This window comes from Rhamphochromis longiceps, linkage group LG3 (assembly GCF_057381845.1).
Source record: "Rhamphochromis longiceps isolate RC_006_pf linkage group LG3, R_longiceps_female_GT1.1, whole genome shotgun sequence".
In the NCBI taxonomy this organism is placed as follows: Eukaryota; Metazoa; Chordata; class Actinopteri; order Cichliformes; family Cichlidae; genus Rhamphochromis; species Rhamphochromis longiceps.
In genome coordinates this window covers 39653445-39665821 of record NC_140559.1, presented here as the reverse complement: position 1 = coordinate 39665821, position 12377 = coordinate 39653445, and the positions used below count along the sequence as shown (strand labels likewise).

At 44.8% G+C, this 12377-nt stretch overlaps 12 non-coding genes across 12 annotated transcripts; 4 read left to right on the top strand and 8 right to left on the bottom strand.

Annotated features, from left to right (window-relative positions):
• Positions 1-1766: 1766 nt before the first annotated feature.
• trnat-ugu (transfer RNA threonine (anticodon UGU)) lies at positions 1767-1840 on the bottom strand. Its single transcript has one exon. It is a non-coding gene; the product is annotated as a tRNA-Thr (tRNA).
• Positions 1841-1950: 110 nt separating this feature from the next.
• Positions 1951-2024, top strand: trnat-cgu (transfer RNA threonine (anticodon CGU)). Its single transcript has one exon. It is a non-coding gene; the product is annotated as a tRNA-Thr (tRNA).
• A 359-nt stretch (positions 2025-2383) lies between these two features.
• Positions 2384-2457, bottom strand: trnat-agu (transfer RNA threonine (anticodon AGU)). Its single transcript has one exon. It is a non-coding gene; the product is annotated as a tRNA-Thr (tRNA).
• Positions 2458-4441: 1984 nt separating this feature from the next.
• On the bottom strand, positions 4442-4515 carry trnat-ugu (transfer RNA threonine (anticodon UGU)). The gene has a single exon. It is a non-coding gene; the product is annotated as a tRNA-Thr (tRNA).
• Positions 4516-4625: 110 nt separating this feature from the next.
• Positions 4626-4699, top strand: trnat-cgu (transfer RNA threonine (anticodon CGU)). The gene has a single exon. It is a non-coding gene; the product is annotated as a tRNA-Thr (tRNA).
• Positions 4700-5058: 359 nt separating this feature from the next.
• trnat-agu (transfer RNA threonine (anticodon AGU)) lies at positions 5059-5132 on the bottom strand. Its single transcript has one exon. It is a non-coding gene; the product is annotated as a tRNA-Thr (tRNA).
• A 1984-nt stretch (positions 5133-7116) lies between these two features.
• Positions 7117-7190, bottom strand: trnat-ugu (transfer RNA threonine (anticodon UGU)). Its single transcript has one exon. It is a non-coding gene; the product is annotated as a tRNA-Thr (tRNA).
• Positions 7191-7300: 110 nt separating this feature from the next.
• Positions 7301-7374, top strand: trnat-cgu (transfer RNA threonine (anticodon CGU)). Its single transcript has one exon. It is a non-coding gene; the product is annotated as a tRNA-Thr (tRNA).
• A 359-nt stretch (positions 7375-7733) lies between these two features.
• On the bottom strand, positions 7734-7807 carry trnat-agu (transfer RNA threonine (anticodon AGU)). Its single transcript has one exon. It is a non-coding gene; the product is annotated as a tRNA-Thr (tRNA).
• A 1977-nt stretch (positions 7808-9784) lies between these two features.
• On the bottom strand, positions 9785-9858 carry trnat-ugu (transfer RNA threonine (anticodon UGU)). Its single transcript has one exon. It is a non-coding gene; the product is annotated as a tRNA-Thr (tRNA).
• Positions 9859-9968: 110 nt separating this feature from the next.
• Positions 9969-10042, top strand: trnat-cgu (transfer RNA threonine (anticodon CGU)). The gene has a single exon. It is a non-coding gene; the product is annotated as a tRNA-Thr (tRNA).
• Positions 10043-10401: 359 nt separating this feature from the next.
• On the bottom strand, positions 10402-10475 carry trnat-agu (transfer RNA threonine (anticodon AGU)). The gene has a single exon. It is a non-coding gene; the product is annotated as a tRNA-Thr (tRNA).
• Positions 10476-12377: the final 1902 nt, after the last annotated feature.

Below are 12377 nucleotides of genomic sequence, written 5' to 3'. Positions count from 1 at the left end.
GTCCTCAAAACAACTCTATTTCCCTTGGCAAGGGTGGATTCCCGCACTTGACTGTCAAACCTTTGTTTGTTTCGCAAAGCACTCTTTTGACTGTGCTCAATGGCTAACTGGTAGCTTTCTGCAAGACTCTCTCAGCTCTCCAGATCTATTTTCTGTTCACGTAGCCAATCGGAAAGAGACATCTGCTTCAGGGGGCATGGCCCAGCTACATCAGTTTGACAGAAATCTGCTGGTATTGCAGAGGCTCCAATAGCCAAACATTGTACTCGTGCAGACGATGGTACTGCTGCCTCCTCCTCAAGAGTTGAGGAATACTCATGTCTCTTGCATACTGCCTTTACTGCCTCGGTTGGAAAATCTGGCTCTTTGTTGCGGTGCAAGAGCTGTGCAGTAAAGCCTTCAATGGCATTTTCCTCATCATTAGAACTCTGATCAGATATATCACAGGCATGCCGATACGGACGTCTCAACAGCCCATCTGCATCTTGGTTGTTCTTCCCAGCGCTATACTCAATGTCAAAATCAAAACTGGAAAGTACGGCCAACCAGCAATGCCCTACTGCGTCCAACTTTGCAGATGTTAAAACATATGTGAGTGGATTATTGTCTGTCATCACTGTAAATTTTGCTCCATAGAGATAGCGGAAAACGTTCTGGGTGACAGCCCACTTCACAGACAGGAAGTCAAGCTTGTGTGCAGGGTACCTTTGCTCGGACTTGGAGAGACCCCTACTGGCACAGGCAGTGACTCTTAACTTGTTCTCCTGTTCTTGATATAAGGCTGCACCGAGAACATGGGCGCTTGCATCGGTGTGCACAATATAATGTCTCTTTGGATCTGCAAACCCAAGAACAGGAGCTGTTGTGAGCTTGAGAATCAATGTCTTAAAAGTATCTTCAGCGGTTGGGGTCCATTTTTCGTGAAAAGGCTTTTTGAGATCCGCACTGGTAGAAACCTTGTGGTTTCTGCCAGACAGACTGGATTTTCTCTTCAGTGGGAGGCAACCAGCACTTAAGTGATTAAGGGGTATTGCAAGCTTGGAATAGTCTTTTATGAACCTCCTGTAATATCCAGTGAACCTAAGGAAAGACTTAAGCTACTTGATGTTAGCTGGGCTTGTCCAGGTAGTGAGGGCAGCTGGATCTGTTTTGACCCCTTCTGATGATACAACATAGCCGAGATATTGGACAGATGTCCTGAAGAACTGACATTTCTCTGGCGACAGCTTTAAAGTAAATTCTTTCATCCTATGGAGGACCTTCAGCGATCGTTCCTCATGGTTCTCAAGTGTAGCTGAGAAAGGAGTGACATCATCAAGAAAAACCGAGACCTGACTCAAATTCCTGCTGCCTATACACTTTTCCATAACATAAGAGGAAACAAGAAGACTAGAACACCTCCTTATGCTGTTTTTAATAGAGAACACTTGGGCATTTATTTTAACACAACACCTAACAGTCTTACCTTCTCTTATCAGTAACTCGAATGATTTGCAGAATGTTGACAGTACTTTTGGGACGAAAGCTCAATATAACCCTGCCTCACCCAGTTTCTATACTGGTCCATTTATGTCTGTTGTTACAGTTGCGCAGTTTCATGTTTTAGTACACTTTCAGTTTTGATTGTTTTTCACCTGCATGTGGTGCACAGCTGCTGGGGTGTCCTTAGCTAAATCTTTAGTGCCTCCAAACTTGAGATTCAACACCTTACTTTCTTTTATTTTGACATTGAGGAAAAGTTGCCTCTTATTTTGAAACAGCTCAACAGGCACTGCTGGGATTTGAACCCAGGATCTCCTGTTTACAAGACAGGTGCTTTGACCGGCTAAGCTACAGTGCCTCCTTCAGGGAAGGGAAAAACCAAGTAACCTCTGCAGACACAGGTTTGAATCGGTTCGTCACATTTTTCCCCACCAGCTGTTGGGCAGTAGCCAGAGGCACACAGCTCAAGGCGCTGTGGCTTAGCTGGCCAAAGCGCCTGTCTCGTAAACAGGAGATCCTGGGTTCAAATCCCGGCAGTGCCTTACCTCCCTACCAATGCCATTACATTTCATTAACGAGTGCTGATGGCGGGAAGCATTGGGAGTTACGCTTCGTTTCCAAAAGAGGACACAATGAAGATTTATACACGCCCAAGACATCAATATTGGGTGAACAACTCTCAGAAGCTCCACTAGCGGTTTAATGCCTGGGACACCTCCAGCATTTGTTCTAGAACTGAAGAAGCTTCTTGGATCAGGATGTGAAAAGAAGTTTTTAAAGCTCTCAAGAGTACCGTGAGGTGGATAACTGAGGACATACACAGACTTTGAAAGATTTCCCAACTCCAAGATTAACAATGCAATCAACACTGTGAAGAAGATGGTTTCAAATGGTAATAGCAAGGCACTGCTGGGATTTGAACCCAGGGTCTCCTGTTTACTAGACAGGCGCTTTGACCAGCTAAGCCACAGTGCCTCCTGCGGTGAGGCAAACCGGTAATACCTGGTATTACCTGGTACTGCAGAAGGAGACGAGTTCAATCTTTTTAACTTTTGTGCACTATAAATGTAGGATATGGTCAAATAGTCCAACAAGTAACTTCCTGTTCCTCACTTCTTCAATGACCTCAGTGGAAACATCATAAGGTGAAGGAGAATCTTTTGAGACTGATTCAACAGGGTGAGTCTGAACAAGTCCTCAAAACAACTCTATTTCCCTTGGCAAGGGTGGATTCCCGCACTTGACTGTCAAACCTTTGTTTGTTTCGCAAAGCACTCTTTTGACTGTGCTCAATGGCTAACTGGTAGCTTTCTGCAAGACTCTCTCAGCTCTCCAGATCTATTTTCTGTTCACGTAGCCAATCGGAAAGAGACATCTGCTTCAGGGGGCATGGCCCAGCTACATCAGTTTGACAGAAATCTGCTGGTATTGCAGAGGCTCCAATAGCCAAACATTGTACTCGTGCAGACGATGGTACTGCTGCCTCCTCCTCAAGAGTTGAGGAATACTCATGTCTCTTGCATACTGCCTTTACTGCCTCGGTTGGAAAATCTGGCTCTTTGTTGCGGTGCAAGAGCTGTGCAGTAAAGCCTTCAATGGCATTTTCCTCATCATTAGAACTCTGATCAGATATATCACAGGCATGCCGATACGGACGTCTCAACAGCCCATCTGCATCTTGGTTGTTCTTCCCAGCGCTATACTCAATGTCAAAATCAAAACTGGAAAGTACGGCCAACCAGCAATGCCCTACTGCGTCCAACTTTGCAGATGTTAAAACATATGTGAGTGGATTATTGTCTGTCATCACTGTAAATTTTGCTCCATAGAGATAGCGGAAAACGTTCTGGGTGACAGCCCACTTCACAGACAGGAAGTCAAGCTTGTGTGCAGGGTACCTTTGCTCGGACTTGGAGAGACCCCTACTGGCACAGGCAGTGACTCTTAACTTGTTCTCCTGTTCTTGATATAAGGCTGCACCGAGAACATGGGCGCTTGCATCGGTGTGCACAATATAATGTCTCTTTGGATCTGCAAACCCAAGAACAGGAGCTGTTGTGAGCTTGAGAATCAATGTCTTAAAAGTATCTTCAGCGGTTGGGGTCCATTTTTCGTGAAAAGGCTTTTTGAGATCCGCACTGGTAGAAACCTTGTGGTTTCTGCCAGACAGACTGGATTTTCTCTTCAGTGGGAGGCAACCAGCACTTAAGTGATTAAGGGGTATTGCAAGCTTGGAATAGTCTTTTATGAACCTCCTGTAATATCCAGTGAACCTAAGGAAAGACTTAAGCTACTTGATGTTAGCTGGGCTTGTCCAGGTAGTGAGGGCAGCTGGATCTGTTTTGACCCCTTCTGATGATACAACATAGCCGAGATATTGGACAGATGTCCTGAAGAACTGACATTTCTCTGGCGACAGCTTTAAAGTAAATTCTTTCATCCTATGGAGGACCTTCAGCGATCGTTCCTCATGGTTCTCAAGTGTAGCTGAGAAAGGAGTGACATCATCAAGAAAAACCGAGACCTGACTCAAATTCCTGCTGCCTATACACTTTTCCATAACATAAGAGGAAACAAGAAGACTAGAACACCTCCTTATGCTGTTTTTAATAGAGAACACTTGGGCATTTATTTTAACACAACACCTAACAGTCTTACCTTCTCTTATCAGTAACTCGAATGATTTGCAGAATGTTGACAGTACTTTTGGGACGAAAGCTCAATATAACCCTGCCTCACCCAGTTTCTATACTGGTCCATTTATGTCTGTTGTTACAGTTGCACAGTTTCATGTTTTAGTACACTTTCAGTTTTGATTGTTTTTCACCTGCATGTGGTGCACAGCTGCTGGGGTGTCCTTAGCTAAATCTTTAGTGCCTCCAAACTTGAGATTCAACACCTTACTTTCTTTTATTTTGACATTGAGGAAAAGTTGCCTCTTATTTTGAAACAGCTCAACAGGCACTGCTGGGATTTGAACCCAGGATCTCCTGTTTACAAGACAGGTGCTTTGACCGGCTAAGCTACAGTGCCTCCTTCAGGGAAGGGAAAAACCAAGTAACCTCTGCAGACACAGGTTTGAATCGGTTCGTCACATTTTTCCCCACCAGCTGTTGGGCAGTAGCCAGAGGCACACAGCTCAAGGCGCTGTGGCTTAGCTGGCCAAAGCGCCTGTCTCGTAAACAGGAGATCCTGGGTTCAAATCCCGGCAGTGCCTTACCTCCCTACCAATGCCATTACATTTCATTAACGAGTGCTGATGGCGGGAAGCATTGGGAGTTACGTTTCGTTTCCAAAAGAGGACACAATGAAGATTTATACACGCCCAAGACATCAATATTGGGTGAACAACTCTCAGAAGCTCCACTAGCGGTTTAATGCCTGGGACACCTCCAGCATTTGTTCTAGAACTGAAGAAGCTTCTTGGATCAGGATGTGAAAAGAAGTTTTTAAAGCTCTCAAGAGTACCGTGAGGTGGATAACTGAGGACATACACAGACTTTGAAAGATTTCCCAACTCCAAGATTAACAATGCAATCAACACTGTGAAGAAGATGGTTTCAAATGGTAATAGCAAGGCACTGCTGGGATTTGAACCCAGGGTCTCCTGTTTACTAGACAGGCGCTTTGACCAGCTAAGCCACAGTGCCTCCTGCGGTGAGGCAAACCGGTAATACCTGGTATTACCTGGTACTGCAGAAGGAGACGAGTTCAATCTTTTTAACTTTTGTGCACTATAAATGTAGGATATGGTCAAATAGTCCAACAAGTAACTTCCTGTTCCTCACTTCTTCAATGACCTCAGTGGAAACATCATAAGGTGAAGGAGAATCTTTTGAGACTGATTCAACAGGGTGAGTCTGAACAAGTCCTCAAAACAACTCTATTTCCCTTGGCAAGGGTGGATTCCCGCACTTGACTGTCAAACCTTTGTTTGTTTCGCAAAGCACTCTTTTGACTGTGCTCAATGGCTAACTGGTAGCTTTCTGCAAGACTCTCTCAGCTCTCCAGATCTATTTTCTGTTCACGTAGCCAATCGGAAAGAGACATCTGCTTCAGGGGGCATGGCCCAGCTACATCAGTTTGACAGAAATCTGCTGGTATTGCAGAGGCTCCAATAGCCAAACATTGTACTCGTGCAGACGATGGTACTGCTGCCTCCTCCTCAAGAGTTGAGGAATACTCATGTCTCTTGCATACTGCCTTTACTGCCTCGGTTGGAAAATCTGGCTCTTTGTTGCGGTGCAAGAGCTGTGCAGTAAAGCCTTCAATGGCATTTTCCTCATCATTAGAACTCTGATCAGATATATCACAGGCATGCCGATACGGACGTCTCAACAGCCCATCTGCATCTTGGTTGTTCTTCCCAGCGCTATACTCAATGTCAAAATCAAAACTGGAAAGTACGGCCAACCAGCAATGCCCTACTGCGTCCAACTTTGCAGATGTTAAAACATATGTGAGTGGATTATTGTCTGTCATCACTGTAAATTTTGCTCCATAGAGATAGCGGAAAACGTTCTGGGTGACAGCCCACTTCACAGACAGGAAGTCAAGCTTGTGTGCAGGGTACCTTTGCTCGGACTTGGAGAGACCCCTACTGGCACAGGCAGTGACTCTTAACTTGTTCTCCTGTTCTTGATATAAGGCTGCACCGAGAACATGGGCGCTTGCATCGGTGTGCACAATATAATGTCTCTTTGGATCTGCAAACCCAAGAACAGGAGCTGTTGTGAGCTTGAGAATCAATGTCTTAAAAGTATCTTCAGCGGTTGGGGTCCATTTTTCGTGAAAAGGCTTTTTGAGATCCGCACTGGTAGAAACCTTGTGGTTTCTGCCAGACAGACTGGATTTTCTCTTCAGTGGGAGGCAACCAGCACTTAAGTGATTAAGGGGTATTGCAAGCTTGGAATAGTCTTTTATGAACCTCCTGTAATATCCAGTGAACCTAAGGAAAGACTTAAGCTACTTGATGTTAGCTGGGCTTGTCCAGGTAGTGAGGGCAGCTGGATCTGTTTTGACCCCTTCTGATGATACAACATAGCCGAGATATTGGACAGATGTCCTGAAGAACTGACATTTCTCTGGCGACAGCTTTAAAGTAAATTCTTTCATCCTATGGAGGACCTTCAGCGATCGTTCCTCATGGTTCTCAAGTGTAGCTGAGAAAGGAGTGACATCATCAAGAAAAACCGAGACCTGACTCAAATTCCTGCTGCCTATACACTTTTCCATAACATAAGAGGAAACAAGAAGACTAGAACACCTCCTTATGCTGTTTTTAATAGAGAACACTTGGGCATTTATTTTAACACAACACCTAACAGTCTTACCTTCTCTTATCAGTAACTCGAATGATTTGCAGAATGTTGACAGTACTTTTGGGACGAAAGCTCAATATAACCCTGCCTCACCCAGTTTCTATACTGGTCCATTTATGTCTGTTGTTACAGTTGCGCAGTTTCATGTTTTAGTACACTTTCAGTTTTGATTGTTTTTCACCTGCATGTGGTGCACAGCTGCTGGGGTGTCCTTAGCTAAATCTTTAGTGCCTCCAAACTTGAGATTCAACACCTTACTTTCTTTTATTTTGACATTGAGGAAAAGTTGCCTCTTATTTTGAAACAGCTCAACAGGCACTGCTGGGATTTGAACCCAGGATCTCCTGTTTACAAGACAGGTGCTTTGACCGGCTAAGCTACAGTGCCTCCTTCAGGGAAGGGAAAAACCAAGTAACCTCTGCAGACACAGGTTTGAATCGGTTCGTCACATTTTTCCCCACCAGCTGTTGGGCAGTAGCCAGAGGCACACAGCTCAAGGCGCTGTGGCTTAGCTGGCCAAAGCGCCTGTCTCGTAAACAGGAGATCCTGGGTTCAAATCCCGGCAGTGCCTTACCTCCCTACCAATGCCATTACATTTCATTAACGAGTGCTGATGGCGGGAAGCATTGGGAGTTATGCTTCGTTTCCAAAAGAGGACACAATGAAGATTTATACACGCCCAAGACATCAATATTGGGTGAACAACTCTCAGAAGCTCCACTAGCGGTTTAATGCCTGGGACACCTCCAGCATTTGTTCTAGAACTGAAGAAGCTTCTTGGATCAGGATGTGAAAAGAAGTTTTTAAAGCTCTCAAGAGTACCGTGAGGTGGATAACTGAGGACATACACAGACTTTGAAAGATTTCCCAACTCCAAGATTAACAATGCAATCAACACTGTGAAGAAGATGGTTTCAAATGGTAATAGCAAGGCACTGCTGGGATTTGAACCCAGGGTCTCCTGTTTACTAGACAGGCGCTTTGACCAGCTAAGCCACAGTGCCTCCTGCGGTGAGGCAAACCGGTAATACCTGGTATTACCTGGTACTGCAGAAGGAGACGAGTTCAATCTTTTTAACTTTTGTGCACTATAAATGTAGGATATGGTCAAATAGTCCAACAAGTAACTTCCTGTTCCTCACTTCTTCAATGACCTCAGTGGAAACATCATAAGGTGAAGGAGAATCTTTTGAGACTGATTCAACAGGGTGAGTCTGAACAAGTCCTCAAAACAACTCTATTTCCCTTGGCAAGGGTGGATTCCCGCACTTGACTGTCAAACCTTTGTTTGTTTCGCAAAGCACTCTTTTGACTGTGCTCAATGGCTAACTGGTAGCTTTCTGCAAGACTCTCTCAGCTCTCCAGATCTATTTTCTGTTCACGTAGCCAATCGGAAAGAGACATCTGCTTCAGGGGGCATGGCCCAGCTACATCAGTTTGACAGAAATCTGCTGGTATTGCAGAGGCTCCAATAGCCAAACATTGTACTCGTGCAGACGATGGTACTGCTGCCTCCTCCTCAAGAGTTGAGGAATACTCATGTCTCTTGCATACTGCCTTTACTGCCTCGGTTGGAAAATCTGGCTCTTTGTTGCGGTGCAAGAGCTGTGCAGTAAAGCCTTCAATGGCATTTTCCTCATCATTAGAACTCTGATCAGATATATCACAGGCATGCCGATACGGACGTCTCAACAGCCCATCTGCATCTTGGTTGTTCTTCCCAGCGCTATACTCAATGTCAAAATCAAAACTGGAAAGTACGGCCAACCAGCAATGCCCTACTGCGTCCAACTTTGCAGATGTTAAAACATATGTGAGTGGATTATTGTCTGTCATCACTGTAAATTTTGCTCCATAGAGATAGCGGAAAACGTTCTGGGTGACAGCCCACTTCACAGACAGGAAGTCAAGCTTGTGTGCAGGGTACCTTTGCTCGGACTTGGAGAGACCCCTACTGGCACAGGCAGTGACTCTTAACTTGTTCTCCTGTTCTTGATATAAGGCTGCACCGAGAACATGGGCGCTTGCATCGGTGTGCACAATATAATGTCTCTTTGGATCTGCAAACCCAAGAACAGGAGCTGTTGTGAGCTTGAGAATCAATGTCTTAAAAGTATCTTCAGCGGTTGGGGTCCATTTTTCGTGAAAAGGCTTTTTGAGATCCGCACTGGTAGAAACCTTGTGGTTTCTGCCAGACAGACTGGATTTTCTCTTCAGTGGGAGGCAACCAGCACTTAAGTGATTAAGGGGTATTGCAAGCTTGGAATAGTCTTTTATGAACCTCCTGTAATATCCAGTGAACCTAAGGAAAGACTTAAGCTACTTGATGTTAGCTGGGCTTGTCCAGGTAGTGAGGGCAGCTGGATCTGTTTTGACCCCTTCTGATGATACAACATAGCCGAGATATTGGACAGATGTCCTGAAGAACTGACATTTCTCTGGCGACAGCTTTAAAGTAAATTCTTTCATCCTATGGAGGACCTTCAGCGATCGTTCCTCATGGTTCTCAAGTGTAGCTGAGAAAGGAGTGACATCATCAAGAAAAACCGAGACCTGACTCAAATTCCTGCTGCCTATACACTTTTCCATAACATAAGAGGAAACAAGAAGACTAGAACACCTCCTTATGCTGTTTTTAATAGAGAACACTTGGGCATTTATTTTAACACAACACCTAACAGTCTTACCTTCTCTTATCAGTAACTCGAATGATTTGCAGAATGTTGACAGTACTTTTGGGACGAAAGCTCAATATAACCCTGCCTCACCCAGTTTCTATACTGGTCCATTTATGTCTGTTGTTACAGTTGCACAGTTTCAGTACACTTTCAGTTTTGATTGTTTTTCACCTGCATGTGGTGCACAGCTGCTGGGGTGTCCTTAGCTAAATCTTTAGTGCCTCCAAACTTGAGATTCAACACCTTACTTTCTTTTATTTTGACATTGAGGAAAAGTTGCCTCTTATTTTGAAACAGCTCAACAGGCACTGCTGGGATTTGAACCCAGGATCTCCTGTTTACAAGACAGGTGCTTTGACCGGCTAAGCTACAGTGCCTCCTTCAGGGAAGGGAAAAACCAAGTAACCTCTGCAGACACAGGTTTGAATCGGTTCGTCACATTTTTCCCCACCAGCTGTTGGGCAGTAGCCAGAGGCACACAGCTCAAGGCGCTGTGGCTTAGCTGGCCAAAGCGCCTGTCTCGTAAACAGGAGATCCTGGGTTCAAATCCCGGCAGTGCCTTACCTCCCTACCAATGCCATTACATTTCATTAACGAGTGCTGATGGCGGGAAGCATTGGGAGTTACGTTTCGTTTCCAAAAGAGGACACAATGAAGATTTATACACGCCCAAGACATCAATATTGGGTGAACAACTCTCAGAAGCTCCACTAGCGGTTTAATGCCTGGGACACCTCCAGCATTTGTTCTAGAACTGAAGAAGCTTCTTGGATCAGGATGTGAAAAGAAGTTTTTAAAGCTCTCAAGAGTACCGTGAGGTGGATAACTGAGGACATACACAGACTTTGAAAGATTTCCCAACTCCAAGATTAACAATGCAATCAACACTGTGAAGAAGATGGTTTCAAATGGTAATAGCAAGGCACTGCTGGGATTTGAACCCAGGGTCTCCTGTTTACTAGACAGGCGCTTTGACCAGCTAAGCCACAGTGCCTCCTGCGGTGAGGCAAACCGGTAATACCTGGTATTACCTGGTACTGCAGAAGGAGACGAGTTCAATCTTTTTAACTTTTGTGCACTATAAATGTAGGATATGGTCAAATAGTCCAACAAGTAACTTCCTGTTCCTCACTTCTTCAATGACCTCAGTGGAAACATCATAAGGTGAAGGAGAATCTTTTGAGACTGATTCAACAGGGTGAGTCTGAACAAGTCCTCAAAACAACTCTATTTCCCTTGGCAAGGGTGGATTCCCGCACTTGACTGTCAAACCTTTGTTTGTTTCGCAAAGCACTCTTTTGACTGTGCTCAATGGCTAACTGGTAGCTTTCTGCAAGACTCTCTCAGCTCTCCAGATCTATTTTCTGTTCACGTAGCCAATCGGAAAGAGACATCTGCTTCAGGGGGCATGGCCCAGCTACATCAGTTTGACAGAAATCTGCTGGTATTGCAGAGGCTCCAATAGCCAAACATTGTACTCGTGCAGACGATGGTACTGCTGCCTCCTCCTCAAGAGTTGAGGAATACTCATGTCTCTTGCATACTGCCTTTACTGCCTCGGTTGGAAAATCTGGCTCTTTGTTGCGGTGCAAGAGCTGTGCAGTAAAGCCTTCAATGGCATTTTCCTCATCATTAGAACTCTGATCAGATATATCACAGGCATGCCGATACGGACGTCTCAACAGCCCATCTGCATCTTGGTTGTTCTTCCCAGCGCTATACTCAATGTCAAAATCAAAACTGGAAAGTACGGCCAACCAGCAATGCCCTACTGCGTCCAACTTTGCAGATGTTAAAACATATGTGAGTGGATTATTGTCTGTCATCACTGTAAATTTTGCTCCATAGAGATAGCGGAAAACGTTCTGGGTGACAGCCCACTTCACAGACAGGAAGTCAAGCTTGTGTGCAGGGTACCTTTGCTCGGACTTGGAGAGACCCCTACTGGCACAGGCAGTGACTCTTAACTTGTTCTCCTGTTCTTGATATAAGGCTGCACCGAGAACATGGGCGCTTGCATCGGTGTGCACAATATAATGTCTCTTTGGATCTGCAAACCCAAGAACAGGAGCTGTTGTGAGCTTGAGAATCAATGTCTTAAAAGTATCTTCAGCGGTTGGGGTCCATTTTTCGTGAAAAGGCTTTTTGAGATCCGCACTGGTAGAAACCTTGTGGTTTCTGCCAGACAGACTGGATTTTCTCTTCAGTGGGAGGCAACCAGCACTTAAGTGATTAAGGGGTATTGCAAGCTTGGAATAGTCTTTTATGAACCTCCTGTAATATCCAGTGAACCTAAGGAAAGACTTAAGCTACTTGATGTTAGCTGGGCTTGTCCAGGTAGTGAGGGCAGCTGGATCTGTTTTGACCCCTTCTGATGATACAACATAGCCGAGATATTGGACAGATGTCCTGAAGAACTGACATTTCTCTGGCGACAGCTTTAAAGTAAATTCTTTCATCCTATGGAGGACCTTCAGCGATCGTTCCTCATGGTTCTCAAGTGTAGCTGAGAAAGGAGTGACATCATCAAGAAAAACCGAGACCTGACTCAAATTCCTGCTGCCTATACACTTTTCCATAACATAAGAGGAAACAAGAAGACTAGAACACCTCCTTATGCTGTTTTTAATAGAGAACACTTGGGCATTTATTTTAACACAACACCTAACAGTCTTACCTTCTCTTATCAGTAACTCGAATGATTTGCAGAATGTTGACAGTACTTTTGGGACGAAAGCTCAATATAACCCTGCCTCACCCAGTTTCTATACTGGTCCATTTATGTCTGTTGTTACAGTTGCACAGTTTCAGTACACTTTCAGTTTTGATTGTTTTTCACCTGCATGTGGTGCACAGCTGCTGGGGTGTCCTTAGCTAAATCTTTAGTGCCTCCAAA